Source organism: Heloderma suspectum, chromosome 1 (genome assembly GCF_057233095.1).
Source record: "Heloderma suspectum isolate Gila_16-S chromosome 1, 16-S_ref, whole genome shotgun sequence".
Lineage (NCBI taxonomy): Eukaryota > Metazoa > Chordata > Lepidosauria > Squamata > Helodermatidae > Heloderma > Heloderma suspectum.
The window spans coordinates 390,242,303-390,258,308 of NC_139458.1; the positions used below are offsets into that span (position 1 = coordinate 390,242,303).

The 16,006-nt window shown below is 43.6% G+C and overlaps 1 protein-coding gene across 5 annotated transcripts in view; it reads left to right on the plus strand.

Annotated features, from left to right (window-relative positions):
• Window positions 1-593: 593 nt before the first annotated feature.
• LCLAT1 (lysocardiolipin acyltransferase 1) overlaps window positions 594-16,006 on the plus strand; it is a 154,747-nt gene continuing 139,334 nt past the window's right edge. For 3 of the 5 annotated variants that reach the window (XR_014786907.1, XM_084828626.1, XM_084828625.1), the window contains exon 1: window positions 594-806. The gene's annotated coding sequence lies outside the window, so the exon portion shown is untranslated. The other 2 variants (XM_084828627.1, XM_084828623.1) reach the window with 2 other exon arrangements.

The following is a 16,006-nucleotide window of genomic DNA, read 5'->3' on the forward strand; positions in this document are numbered from 1 at the left end:
GGCTTTTTCTGCTGCGGCACCCCGGCTCTGGAATGAGCTCCCTGGTGAGGTTCGCCTGGCGCCTACATTGTATTCCTTTCGGAGCCAGGGGAAGACCTTTTTATTTTCCCAGGCATTTTAGCTTTCTAAATTTTTATCTTTGCTGTTTTAAATCTGTATTTTAAACTCCTGCACTGCTGCTAGGTTTTACTGTGGTTGTATTGTTATATTGTGGTTTTAATGTTCTATATATTTTAAATTGTTTTATTGTGTGTTGTTTGGTTTTAATTTTTGTGAACCGCCCAGAGAGCTTCGGCTATTGGGCGGTATAGAAATGAAATAAATAAATAAATAAATAAATAAATTTCAAGTACTTGAAGGGCGCTACCCTATCTCCCCTCAGTCTTCTTTCCTCAGGGCCAAACAATGCATTTACTGTTAGTTAGACCAAGAGGAAGAATGCTTCCTGCCCCATTACGAAAGGCCAGTTTGGCCTAAAAGCGGCGTGTGTCTTTAAGGAAAGCCGATCCGGGTTGGGAGGGAGAGGAAATCTCCATGGCAACCGAAGAGCGGGCGACGGAGGATCGGAAGTGACAGAAGGCGAAAAGGTCGGAGGGGAAAGGTGGCGTCGACAGGAGCATGGCGGCGGCGTGGGCTTTGCTCCTGGCGTGCAGGGCCTCGGCGGCGCTCACGGGGCTCCTCGGCGGGCTGAGCCGGGGCTGAAGCGCCTGCCGCCGCCGCCGCCGCTTTGTGGCGGTGAGAAGGAGGCGCGGCGCGGCGCGGGCGGAGGCCGCCTCCTCTCGCCGACGCTCCGGGGCGCGCTCCAGGTGAGGAGAGGGTGGCCGGCGGGGGCGGCAGGGGGAGGGCTGGGCTTGCGCGGGGCCTCGTGGGGCGAAGTGGGCCTGGCGGAGGCGCCAGGGCGGGCGCCTGGGCTTTGAAGGAGTATCCGCCCGCCCGCCCGCAATACAAAAGCGGGGTCAGGGAGGTAGTTCTTCAAACACACTTTCCTTTCCTTTCTTCTCTAACGGCCTGGTGGCTTAAGCGAAGGTGGAGACAATCGGGGTGTCTTGTTTTCTTTTTAGGATTTGGCGCTTACCTGTGGCGGTGTAGGTGGAGTGGTCGATCTTGACAAGGGAAACCTAGGTTCAAATCCCCGCGTAACGAGGAAGTTCACTAGGTGGGCTTGACCCCAGTGGAATCCCATGGTCTGACCTGTTTCTCAGCGTGGTTGTCATGTGGAAATGCCGTTTTGAGCTCTTTGGCAGAAGGGCTGGATAGACACACACGCACGGCTGGTTTGAACACGCTTGCCAGAACCAAAATTCTCAGCTAGCTGAGTGGGTGAACTATAAGACTTGTTTCTCTCCCCCGTCAACCTCAATTTATAATGGTGCTTTCTAAACAAAATTCTTCCAGAAATCAGGAGGGGGCCTATTTGTATACACATTGGAGCTCATGGGATACATAATATAGCATTGCCCATTTAGGATTATGCACTATGCATCTGATGAAGTGGACTCTAGTCCATAAAAGGCTATGCCATGTACACTTGTTGGTCTTTAAGGTGCCACAGGACCCTTTGTTCATGTTGCAACTGGTTGATATGGTTATTCCTTTAGAAATAGCACAACATTATTTCCTTAAGAATTCTTGTCTGACTATTTCTAAAGCTTCTTCCTAATGTCTAGTTTGGTCATGACACTTTTTTTTTTTTTTTTTTGCTGGATGAAACTGCATTGTATACTGCTGCTGAAGTAATAAAGTAACACTGCTTCTGAATATACACTTCAGTTCTTTGCATACACACTTGTGCGGTCACTACCTTCCATTTAAGTTTAATGATTAAGGATGCAATCTTAAGCATGTTTAGATAGAAAAAAAGTCCCACAATTCCTAGCATGCCCCAGGCAATTGTCATACTTATTGCTAGTAGATTGAGTTGTACATGTTCTTGAATGCTTTTTCTTCTGTGTAGTTACAGGCTTAACAGAAAAGTTCTATATTAAAACATTACTCCTATTGAATTCAGTGGAGCTTCTAGCAAGTATGTTAGAACCTAATCAGGTGTAATTAGGTAAAAGAAACTTCCCACTTAATGTTTACATTTAAAAAAGTATTGTTGCTGTAGCTGTATCTGTTTGTTGTTGTTGTTGTTGTTCAGTCGTTAAGTCATGTCTGACTCTTCGTGACCCCATGGACCATAGCACGCCAGGCCTTCCTGTCCTCCGCTCTCTCCCGGAGTGTGCTCAAGTTCATATTCATTGCATCGGTGATGCTATCTAGCCATCTCATCCTCTGCCGTCCCCTTCTCCTTTTGCCTTCAATCTTTCCCAGCATCAGGGTCTTTTCCACGGAGTTTTCTCTTTGCATTAGGTGGCCAAAATATTTGAGCTTCAGCTTCAGTATCTGTCCTTCCAATGAGCAGTCAGGGTTGATTTCCTTTAGGATGGACTGATTGGACCTCCTTGCAGTCCAGGGGACTCGTAAGAGTCTTCTCCAGCACCACAGTTCGAAAGCATCAATTCTTCGGCGCTCAGCCTTAATGACCTGTAAATCTTGCTTTTGGGATGCTCATAGTTACCAGTCTGACTAAAGCATAGTGAAGGACGTTTTGAAGGAGAACATGAAATGATCTGGGGGATGTATTCTCTAATATGCATAAAATGTTTTCTAGATACTGGGTGCAAGATTGTAAATTCTTATTGTAGTTTACTATTGCTCATATGCATATATTCAGTTTTGTGTCAAAGATGCCTTTTTTTCCTTAACATTCTTTCCTTGATGTGAACATTTCTATGATTTTCAGCAGAGGGTTTAATCAATATGTAAAGTCTGTTTTGTAGAACATACTACTTAATATGATTGTTATGGGAACATACAACAAAATATAATTTAATACTGGATTTCTCTTTTTTTACTGTCCTTAAGATAGAATCGGTGACTAATGAAATGTGTAAAACTACTACATTTCTTCATTGAGAGCATTCAGAGAATTGCATATAATTGGCTTAGGTTTTGCTTATCCTAAAACCCTCTTCATGTGCATGTAGTGGCATGGAAGCTACTTCTGTCTGGTGTGATCTTGTGCGCCTGGAGAGTTTGTCTGACTACTGCAATCGAGTGGGTGGGACCTACTGCATGGGTATTTTTGGTAGGGTGCTAATTGGATGGGAAAGACCTATACAATTGTCCATGTGCTTTTATTACATTTTTAGCCTCCCCGAATGGTGGAGAACCATAGCTCAGTGGTAGAACACATGCTTTCCAGTCAGAAGGCCCTGGGTTTAATTCCTGGCATCTCCAATTAATAAGTTAATAAACAAAACAAGAGAGGTAGATAGTTTGTTTCCCCATTTTAAGACTGAATAGTTTAGCTGTTCTTAGCCCTGAAATTAACCCGTCATGTGATTAGAGTGGGAATGAGCTGTTCCCCTTGCCCACTCCATCGCATCCTCACTTCCCATCTCCAGTCTTCCACGTGCTGGGCGCTGAATGCCTGTAGTGGAGAATTGGCTCTATGTTTAGCCTCCCTGAACCCTTTTGGGGTTCTAAATTGCACAGGGAGCCTATATAAGGAGAGCAAGTTCCCCACTGCAGAAATTATTCCACCCAGGTAGAAAGAAAAAGAAAGGTTCCTCCTGTGCAAGCACCAGGTCATTACTGACCCCTAGAGGGACGCCTGCTTATGCTGGCGTTTTCATGGCAGACTATAGCAGGGTGGTTTGCCATTGCCTTCCCCAGTTGTGACTACCTTTTCCCCCAGCAAGCTGGGTACTCACTTTACCGACCTCGGAAGGATGGAGGGCTGAGTCGACCTGAGCTGGCTACCTGAGACCTGACTTCTGCTGGGATCGAACTCGGGTCATGGGGAGAGTTTCGGTTGCAGTACTGCCGCCTACCACTCTGCGCCACACGAGGCTCTTCCACCCAGGTAGGGTGGATAAAAATTGATGATTTAAAAAGAACACCAATCAAAACAACTGCTTTAAAAAATTTAAATCAGATTTATTTATTTCAAAAATGTCATAAAAACAACATTTCTCCCTAATTTAAAAATTAACAGTTACAATTAAATTTCATAAACATAATAAACCTACACTTGGGGCGCAATCCTATGGCTGCTGGTCAGCGGCTAAATGACCATAGGATTGGTCAGTTCCTGGGAACCGTCCCGCACCCGCCATCGTCTTGTAGGCAGCACGGTTCAGCCCTGCACTCGGAAGAGCAGTGCGGAGTGGGAGAAATGGGGTGTTCCCTGTGGGCAGGCTGGGGCGGGGAGGTCAGATGTGCCGTTACGACACTTCCTATGTACGTCCAGCCTCCCCACCCCACTCTGAGGTCCCCTGGCTAGACAGCTGAAATCGGCTGTCTAGCCACAAAAGCAGGGTAGCGGGAATGTGGAGGAGATGCGCTCCTCACCACTCCTCCCACCCTTCAGTGGATAGGTGGTTGCCCCCGGGTTCAGAGATGACAGTCGATCCCCATAGGATTGCTCTCTTACAGTCTTATAAAAATGAAATTACCCACCACTCAAATATGGGGATTAATTTCAGTCTTTCATCTCATGAAAATGACTCTGTCCAGCCTGTGTTTTTTTGTGACAACACCATAAATATCCCCCCCCCACACACACACCCTCTTTTAACAGCATTTGTTAATGTTTTGTTAGGCTCCTTGGTAGATGTGCCTTCAATATCGGCTTTAGTGTTATGACAGAAGCAGACGATCATCTTCATATCACGGGTCTCACAGTTTCCTATGGCTCTTAACCGTTCAGTCCCAAAGGCGTATTTGGAATCTAAAGTAGCTTTGCCAAACTTTATATAACGAATATTTCCTAGCTTCATCCCGGACTAACATCAGTGTCTTCTGTGGTTTAGTGCAGGTGACCTTAACTTCATTCTGTATATTTTGTTGATTCTAGTTATGAATGCCTTTATTGCCTTTCTGTGGTTATATTTTTCAGCTGCTTCTGTTTGTTTTGATTTCCATCCGTCACAGTAACTCTGAGGTTATCTGTATCACTTATTTCAGTCTTCAACTTCTGTTATGAGGAAACCATTCTCCCTGTGTCTGGGATTGTTTGCTGCTTGCTTTTTCCCAACTCGCTTGATGCTTTCAACTTGCTTGATGTGTTCACATTACATTATCAGAAACCCATAGGGTTGGTATTCCAGTTTTTCAGAAAACCCAACATTTGGAAAGCAAATGACCAGCCTGTTACTGCAGTTTCTATAGTTGGGGAAAGTCCATACTCGTAAGACTTAGTTAGTGTAGATCTTGTGCTGGTAGTCAGCATATCTGTTCACCTAGTGGTTGTGGTAGATGCAGAAAAAAGCCTGTTGGAGAATGTGTCTGGCTTTCTTTACCTATGCTTTATTCATGCTCTACTGCGAAGGTATCCTTTCCATAGTAGCTGCTGGAACATTAGAAGTGTAATGCCTTTAAAGATCTGTTGCTTTGAATCAGAATGGTGCTTAAACTGGTTATATATCCAATTTAAAAGTTGCAGTGGAAGAAAGTTTGGTGATTCACAGTAACAATTAATAAGAACAGACCACAGAACAACGGACTGGTTTAAGATTGGGAAAGGAGTACGGCAGGGCTGTGTACTCTCACCCTACCTATTCAACCTGTACGCAGAACACATCGTGCGACGTGCTGGGCTTGATGAAGCCAAGGCTGGAGTTAAAATCGCTGGAAGAAACATTAACAATCTCCGATATGCAGATGATACCACTTTGATGGCTGAAAGCGAGGAGGAGCTGAGGAACCTCATGACAAAGGTGAAAGAAGAAAGTGCAAAAGCTGGGTTGCAGTTAAACCTCAAAAAAACCAAGATTATGGCAACCAGCTTGATTGAGAACTGGCAAATAGAGGGAGAAAACGTGGAGGCAGTGACAGACTTTGTCTTTCTTGGTGCAAAGATTACTGCAGACGCTGACTGCAGCCAGGAAATCAGAAGACGTTTACTTCTTGGGAGGAGAGCAATGACAAATCTTGACAAAATAGTTAAGAGCAGAGATATCACACTGACAACAAAGGGTCCGCATAGTTCAAGCAATGGTATTCCCCCTAGTAACCTATGTCTGCGAGAGCTGGACCATAAGGAAGGCTGAGCGAAGGAAGATAGATGCTTTGGAACTGTGGTGCTGGAGGAGAATTCTGAGAGTGCCTTGGACTGCAAGAAGATCAAACCAGTCCATACTCCAGGAAATCAAGCCAAACTGCTCACTTGAGGGAATGATATTAAAGGCAAAACTGAAGTACTTTGGCCACATAATGAGAAGACAGGATACCCTGGAGAAGATGCTGATGCTAGGGCAAGTGGAAGGCAAAAGGAATAGGGTCCGACCAAGGGCAAGATGGATGGATGATATTCTGGAGGTGACGGGCTCGACCTTGGGGGAGCTGGGGGTGGCAATGGCTGACAGGAAGCTCTGGCGTGGGCTGGTCCATGAAGTCACGAAGAGTCGGAAGCGACTGACTGAATAAACAACAAAATAATAGGTAGCGTAGGCCATCTGTATATTAATTTCAGGTCCATAATACTTCATGTGGGAGATTGAGGTGGAGGGTGGGTCAGACAGTGATCATCAACTATTTAAAAGAAGGGGCTTTCCCAGGCTAGTCAGCCTAATTCAGGGAGTATAATGGGCTATGTAATTTGAGGCTGATGGTCAAAATATTTGGAGGGCACCAGGTTGGAGACAGCTGTCTAAAAGCAGCAAAGTGACTAGATCTGTAAAGGGTGCTAAAAAAATAAGTATTGCTTGTTCTTCATTTTCCCCCCAAATTTCCATTTTTCTCCCCCTGCCCCCGAAAAACCCATTTTTTTTCCTATGGCTTCAAAATTTCCAGACATTTTACATCTTTAGGCCTAACTCAGTCTTGCAGTTTCTTGCTTTCTCTGAGTAACATGCTAGACTCACTACTCTGATTTTACGGTGAGATAAAACCATATGGATGTAGTGAGCTGATAAAGTTTCAACACTAATTTGCAAGCTGTAGCATTTAATCAGCAAACATAGTTCTTGGCTACTAATGGTAACTTAATGCAGTTTGGGGTTGCTAGGTATTTACGCTTGGGGCAATGAAGATAACAAAAAAATAATAAAGGCAGTTAATTTCTTGAATGGAGTTGAAATGGGAATTGACAACAAATATCTACCTCACTATTTAAAATCAACTAGTACCTCGGGGGAGCTGGGGGTGGCGATGGCTGACAGGAAGCTCTGGCATGGGCTGGTCCATGAAGTCACGAAGAGTTGGAAGTGACTGAACGAATAAACAACAACAAAGAATCCTGCTTATACTACTTTCATCCTGATACAAGATGCTTAAAGACAGGTGTGCTTTTATTTATACCTGTTTTTTGTAGGGAAAATATTGTATCTGGTTGGTGTAATTTATCAGTTCAAGGAAATGTTTTTATATAAGCACAGTTCCATCTGTACTGAAGTTTTACCTTGTAGCCATCTGCTTCCTAAACCAAGTGAATACAAAAATCCTTGTGTGATTAGCAAATAGTAGAGCCAGTAGGATTTTTTTTTTTTTGTCATTACCAATTTGTCCCATATAGTTTCTTCCAGGTACAAGCAACTTGTGACCTACTAAACGAAATGTAGCTCATTGTTTGTGTATTGTGGAGGTTTATCAAATCCCTGTGGGCTGCGTTGGCTCTCTGTGTTATCAGGTTGTGCTGGCCTCATCTGTTGAAACTAGTGTAGGTTTGGTAAAATGGTTGCAAGGCTTATATGTGGGAAATAGTTTACAGCACTTCCTCTATCTAACAAAAAAGTGTTGCCATTAAACTGCTGGCCTTGAGCTGGGACCCCATCAAAGAAATTGGGAGCAGTATCTGGCCTTTCCTTGATTCTTTTCCACACACCCTCTTTATTTCTGTTTCTTTATTCTTGGCATTTTGTCTCTTGCAGCTAGGAAATTTTTTTTTCTCTCAGTGACTTGTGATCACTGCAGACTGAAAGACAGAATCAGGCTATATCCTCCATTTCTCCCCACCCTTGTTTTTAATTTAGGTTCTTAGCTTGCTCTAACTGATTGTAACTAAACAAGCATTCTCCTCCAGAGTGACTGACTTGAATTCCTCTATCTTCACACCTTTTGAATTTGAGCAAGTCTATTACAATCAGTAGTAAAACTTGATGCCTCATTATTTCATTGAATTGCCAGCACAGGAAATGCCCATTGCCATAATAGCCCTGGCAAGTGGTTTTATTGGCTGTACATTTTTCACCATTTTCCACTTGTCTTGTAAGCATTTCCATTTCAACGTGGTCTTGTAAACAAGTGCCACTACTGCACATTGCTGCCAGCTTATTCACCAGCTGCTGCGTCCCCAAACAAGGCTTGACTTAATGGGTAACAAGACTTTCTAATCAACCAGTGAAGGCTTTCTACTCAGTTAACAGGTCAAGTGGCCAAGGTGTCTCATAAAGCCTGTTTCTTTGCCTCGGCTAAGGCTGTACGGAGCTAGACTTTTCCACTGCTGTCATCCGTCTTCATTTGTCATGGCTGCCCGGCGTTCTTGCAGAATCCAATGACACTTTGGGCCTGACAGATCTGTATTAACAGTCGTTACCCTCCCAGATATGCCCTCAATTTGCAGCCTACCTACTTTGTCACACAGAACTTGGTGCAGAATATGGAAAACTTAAGCTTGATATTATCTACGTAGCCCCATCACATCTATCTGACTTCGGACTTCTACATCCTTGTGGATTAGGTGATCTGCATAAGTTGAAAGCTGTAATCTGATGTGTGACTGAGGCTTGAACTATAAGTATAGATATAATTAAATATCTAGATGTCAGCACTACATTTTTAGGGATCTGTGTACAGGATTGGGAAAAAACTCAGCTGCTTTATACCAGATAAGACTATTTGTCCCACTATCCCAGTAATATCTAGCTCTCCAGGGTCTAAGGCAGAAGTTTTTCCTATTACCTGCTACCTAATCCTTTTAATTGGAGGTTCTGCATGCAGAGCATGCATTCTACCACAAGCTATGACTCCTTGCCATAGTTTTAGGAGGTTGAGAGGTCAGGCTGCTGGGATAATTTTCTGGCCTGACTACGAGCCTTTAAGAATCTAAGCACATTCTTAAGGAAGTTGTGTTACACATGATCCCTATTCAGGTGTTTGATATCTGTGGGTACTGAGCAGGGGAAGAGGCCAGCAGGATAGTGTGGGGCTAGTCCCATCCCCTTGATGCTACCCTGTGTACCAATCACAATCAGCATGACCATTGTCAGTCTGAAGGAGGCTGTTATTACATGCGTAGAGCTTCCTCCCTGGACATAGAAACTAGGAGTGACTGGGATGGAGGGTGCAAGCCTGAGGCCCTCCATGCCTTGTTTCTGATTACCGAAACTATGCCTTAAATGATTGTTTGAACTGGGCCTCTGCCACTAAAAAACACGAACAAGTATTGATCAATTGCTTCATCAACTATTTGAATCTATTATTATTTAAGTATGATTAGTGATCAATTAATGATTATTATGCAAATAATAAAATCATTAAATCTTTTGTATACAAACTTCTTGATTTTTAAGTCAGTTTATAAGGCACAAAATAGATTGCACGTTATTGAGTATATTTTGTTTGCAAACTTTTCTCAAATATGTCTTCTTGGATGCTTATCTTGGAATGAGTTCCCTAGGATATTTATACCAGTTAGGAATTGCAGTCTGAAATAATTCATGGAAAGGAACAGCATTCTATGTACAAGCAGTGTGGAGCTGAAAAAGATAATTGCATATCAGTGCCAGTTTCATCTTGAAGTATTTAGAAATCAATTTTGGTTTCTTGTAATTACAGTGTGTGAAAAAACAGGCATCTAAACGTAGGGCAGCATTTTGGAAGAAGTGTACTCGTTTCTCTAATGTAGACAGTTTCTGTGGTGATATTTTTCCATTCACTTTATAAATAGATGTTAATCACTTGTAGGAAAACTTCTTTCAGACATGTTCAAATAAGTTTCAAAAGCAAGCTTTGACAATAGAATCTTAAATATCTCCATAGGTGGGTGAAAGTGGTGAAGAAAATTAAGTGGCAAGGTGGTACTCGATAATTCTAAAGCTGAAAATATAACTTATTTTTGTTAATACAAAATCTGAATTACTTTCTTGAAAATCGTATTTACTCTGTTGCAATAAACTGATGTTGGGAATTTGGGAAAGAAGTGCAAAGCATTTACTGAAAGCTGTGGCCAGGTTCCAGAGACATGTGAAATTAGTTTTGAGAGCCCGAGGGACATTTACTCTAGTCTCTTCTCAAACACCCCGCCAGCATGCCACAGGGTAAGCTGCTCCTGGAGTTGAGGAGAGATTTCTATATCATTTCATGCTCTGCCATGGAGAATCAGCTGTTTAAACACAGAGGAAATCTACTGGGCTAGTGCAAGCCCCTTGTGTGAACTAAAGCAGCTGTTTGGATTCTGTCCCATGTGGTTCGTGTGTTGTGTGTGTGTACACCCTGTGTGTTATATACACATACTATGTATACCAGAACAGTTAACAAATGAAGTCTAGCTGCAAGCAACACACCTAAAGAAGTATACACAAATGGAAGATTGAAACCACAATAGAATGTACAATGAAATAACAGATGCATATAAATGATATGAGAATTCTGGAGGCCTACAACCTAGCCTTCCATATCTGATACCATGGTTATCCACTACCAGACTTTCTGCTAAGCAAGCTGTGCTCCATTTTATGCTTGCGGAAGATCTTGCAAATTAATGCAGTATATTTATCCTTCTTGAACTTGACCTTACTGTCATCAGCTCAGTTTTTCTTAATTTATTGACAGCTAAACTAGACATAATTGAGAGATCCAGGATTAGGATTTCCCACTGTTTTTGCTTTGCTAATTAGAAGCCTGATGCTGTTCCTTCTCTCCTCCCACCCCCACAAACTAAAGGCATCTTCTGATGGGGGATTTACACTGGGGAAACTTAAATGTCCCCTGCCAGAGCACCATATCATGTTGTCATTGTAACTGCATACCGCTCTAAACAAATTGTCCGAAGATAAGCAGAAAATCTCTTCTATGTCAGTGAATCCAGTCAAAGTTGTGATACCCTAAAGCTTGCAATTTGTATAATTGGTTTAGCCTTTTCAAACATATAAAGACCTTAATGAAGTGTTAATTCAACACACACACCCTCCACCCCACCTGAGGCTTATACCAGCTAGGTCCATCAATGGTACTTTGTTCAGGCATTAGGATTCACCTGCCTTACAGAATCTTCAGTGTAGAAATAAAAAATCTTTTGATGCATACCCTCCAAAACACCCAGTGCTGGGATGTGGGTAACTCCAGCACAGAGCTCCCTCAAATTATACATGGATCTAGACCCAATCTTTGGTTATCCCAGGATTACTTCATTAAAACTTATCAATTTATTTTGAAATAGCTTATTTTGATTATATTGCCTTATCTGGAAACATCTCAAAAGCCTCATCACCTGAATGCAAGGAAATCTGATGATGGTACCTAAGACTCTGAAATATTTCTTCAACACAGCTGCTGGCACTTCAGTTGGAAATGGTTTCCAACCCATTTTGCCTATGCTAGTATGCTTTGTTCAGCTAGTAATAAGCTCTGGAATTTCAGATGACTATCTTGATATGGAAGCAACCACATCTTGGCAAAACACAGGGTTTTGAATAATTCAAATTAAAAAAGTATGAAATACTCCATTAAACTCTATTTCAAATATGAAATAATGCTTCAGCTGAAACATTTCAAATATGAGATACAGTGTATATAACTGTTTTATTAATGCTGGAATGACTTGAATATATTAAATTATAAATTATAATTTCACAAGCACTTAGAAGCAGGGCATCACAAATTGTAGCTGGATAGCCAACCGTTATTTTCTAATAGCTAATCAGTCTCCCAGTGCACTTGTTTCAGTGTTTTTTCTTAATGAACAACTTAGCATTATTTATTAACATTATTAATTAGTTATTTATATTAATAATTACTAATGTTCTAAGGAGCAATCCTGTGCTCCTGGGGAGGGCAGCTGAGAGGACATAGGATGCTATGAATCACCTAGTCCATAGGCAGAGAGAGAGGTCTGCAGGTAGAATCCTCCCCAGAGTGGTGGTTGAAAGCTCTGTCTCTGCTCTAGAATGAGGCATTCTGGAGGATGCTTTGCCCTCTCATACCTCCAACATGTCCAAAATAAGAGCCAGTGGAGGAGTAAGGAGCAAATGGCTGGTTAGTGAAGATAGAGCAAGGGGTGTATGAGAGACTGAAAGGTGTGTGAGAAAGCAAGGAAAGTGTGTGTGTGTGTGTGTGTGTGTGTGTGTGAGACAGAGAGAGACAGAGTTACCTTTAAAAGATTCTGTTACTTTTCCTGTGTCTCTACTTGGATGTTGCAGAAAAACCCTCTTGCATAATACCAGCAAAGCTACCCATTCTCATGCAGCATAGCCTTACCATCTCCTCCCCTCCCAGTATTTCTGCTGCATACACTCCCCTGTCCAACACTGAAGCTCCCCCTCGTGTGTGTGTGTGTGTGTGTGTGTTTAAAGGAAATGTGAGCAATAGTAAGCAATCCAGTGTGGCTTTTCCCTTTGAGAGCTCCCATCTGTGTTGCTTCCCAGACCAACTGGAATACAGCAATTGAAGGATATCCTCCTGGACCGCCTGGAGGAGTTAGGCATTGGAGACACTGTATGACGGTGGTTCCAGTCCTTTCTCCCTGGCAGGTACCAGAGGGTAGCACTGGAAGAGGAGGTTTCAGACCCGTGGCCACTCACTTGTGGGGTGCCACAGGGTTCCATCCTCTCCCCGATGCTATTTAACATCTATGTGAAGCCGCCAGGGGCTATCATCAGGAGGCTTGGGGTGTGGTGTCACCAATATGTGTATGACACGCAGCTCTACCTCTCATTTAAATCTTCACCAAGGTTGGCCGTAGAATCCCTGTCCAAATGTCTGGAGACGGGGAGTGGCTGGATGGGGAGGAATAAGCTGAAGCTGAACCCTGACAAGACTGAGGTACTTTCGGTGGGAGACAAGAGAAGGTTGGGCGATGTTGACCTGGTGTTGAATGGGGTACGGCTACCCTTGAAAGACCAGGTCCACAACCTGGGTGTCATTTTAGACTCGTAGCTGTCCATGGAGGCTCAGGTGTCAGCTGTGAGCTGGACAGTGCTGTACCAGTTCCATCTGATACGGCGGCTGTGCCCCTACCTTCTCTACCATCTGCTCCCTTCTGTAGTACATGCCCTGATCTCCTCTTGTCTAGACTACTGTGATGCACTTTACTTGGGGTTACCCTTCAAGACGGTTTGGAAGCTGCAGCTGGTACAGAACGCGGCGGCTCATTTGATTGAATGTAGCCGCCGGCATGATCATATTACTCCGGTGCTGAAGGAGTTGCACTGGTTACCAGTTGTTTTCCAGGCCAAATTCAAGGTGTTGATTTTGACCTTTAAAACCCTATATGGTTCCGGCCCAGCCTATCTTAAGGAGAGGCTCCAGCAACACCAGACAGGCCACTCAACAAGATCAGCCTTCGAGGGCCTTCTCTCTGTCCCATCAGCCAGGACAGCTAGGCTGGTGAGGATGAGGGAGAGGGCCTTCTCTGTGTGGCCCCCACTCTGTGGAACTCCCTCCCTAGGAAACTCCACCATGCCCCCTCTTTTATGAGCTTCCGCCACGTATTAAAAATGTGGTTGTTCAGGCAGGCATTTGAGGTGGGTTAGGATAGTTTTAGAAATATGATGTTTTAATGTAGAATTTTATTGTTTTAAAACTGTGACTGGCCAGATGGGCAATTAAGAAATTCACTCAATCAATCAATAAAATATAACTTGTTCAAAAAGAACAGAAGGAACAGAAGGGGAGGTGGAGTTGCACTATATGTTAAAAATACATATCTCTGCATGGAAATACAGGAGGATGAGCTTGGTAGCCCCATCGAGAGCATTTGGGGTAAAATAAATGGAGCAAAGAAGAAAAGGAACCTGGTGGTCGGAGTCTACTACTGGCCACCCATCCAAGGAGAAGATGAGGATGAAACTTTTGAAAAGCAAATTGCCAATGTTTCAAGGAAGCATGATGTAGTAGTAATGGGGGACTTCAATTTCCCCGATATTTGTTGGGATACAAATTCTGCAAAATGTGGCCCCTCCGAGAAATTCCTGACTTGTGTGGCGGATAACTTCCTCCTACAGAAAATAGAGGAAGGAACTAGAGGATTGGCCATCTTTGACTTGATCCTAACTGAGATGACTTAGTGGATAAAGTAGCAGTACGGGAACTCTGGGGGAAAGTGACCATGTTATACTTCAGTTCTTGGTTCTAAAAGAGGCAAAAGCCGAGTGTAGTCAAAGGCACACCCTGGATTTTAGGAAAGCCAGTTTTAATAAACTCAGAACAATGATCAGTAAGGTCCCATGACAAGCGACTCCAACGAGAAAAGGAGTCCAAGATGGGTGGGAGCTTTTAAAAAAGGAAATTCTCAAGGCACAATTCCAAACAATTCCAACAAGACAAAAAGGCGGAAGACAACAGAAGAAGCCAATGTGGCTTCACAAAAAGCTTAGAGATTAGCTGACAACAAAAAAGGACACATATAGGAAGTGGAAAGAAGGCCAAGCTACAAAGGATGAGTACAGGCAGGTAGTGCAGAATTGCAGGGATGGCGTCAGGAAGGATTAAGCTGAGAATGAGCTGAAGTTAGCGAGGGATGCTAAAAGCAACAGAAAGGCTTTCTTGAGATATGTGCATAGTAAAAGACAGAGGAAAGAAATGGTGGTTCAGCTATTAAATAAAGATGGCAAAGATGGCAAAATGATAACAGATGACAAGTACTGTGTCCAGTTCTGGGCACCACACTTTAAGAAGGATGCAGACAAACTGAAGAGGGTTCAGAGGAGGGCAGTGAAGATGATCAGGGAACTGGAAACAAAGCCCTATGAGGAGAGACTGAAAGAACTGGGCATGTTTAGCCTTGAGAAGAGAAGACTGAGGGGAGATATGATAGTGCTCTTCAAGTCCTTAAAAGGTTGTCACAGAGAGGAAGGCCAGGATCTCTTCTCGATCATCCCAGAGTACAGGACACGGAATAATGGGCTCAAGTTACAGGAAGCCAGATTCCGGCTGAACATCAGGAAAAACTTCCTGACAGAGCAATGCGACAATGGAACCAATGACCTAGGAAGGTGGTGGGCTCTCCCACACTGGAGGCGTTCAAGATGAGGCTGGACAGCCATCTGTCAGGGATGCTCTGACTTGGATTCCTGCATTGAGCAGGGGGTTGGACTCAATGGCCTTGTAGGCCCCTTCCAACCCTACTATTCTATGATTCTATGATTCTGTGACAAAGAAAAGGCAGAAGTGCTCAATTCCTACTCTCTTTGTTGCTGCAATACTGACTGGTTGGAGGCATGTTATTTTATTTATTTCTATACCCCATCTACTAACTGTATTTTTCAAGGTGGCTTACCTTTTTAAATATAACAAAATGGGCCCTCTATTGGGGAGGGCCAATGATGTACAGAGGTTTTCCCCCAGATTTCAAATGTTCAGCTGCTTCTGAACTGCTGGGCCTTGGCAGATCTCAAAAGAAATGGCTGCTGCAGCAGCCAGATGTTAGTCCCCCACAGGGCAAAGCTTCCTCACCTGGGCTGCTACTTCTAATGACTCTCCTTGTTTTTTACTCCTGGTGGCAGGCACACTGAGGGATGAAAGGTGTGGACTTGCCTTACCCACTTCCTTATGATCCAGCTACTGCTCTGTTTCTGAATGTTTGGGCCACATAGAGTCTTGGAGGAGAATGACCCTGACCTGGAAGTGGCTATCAGAGTAGCAATATGTTAAACCCTCACAAGGGCTGGGCTTCCTCACTGGCGCGCTGCTGATAGCTCTTGCTGCACCTCGCCCTGGTAGCAGACAAGAGGCTCTGTGGGAGTGAAAATGTTTACAAGCTTCCTCCTAGTCCTCAGATGTTCTAACTGCAGATGTCCGGTAG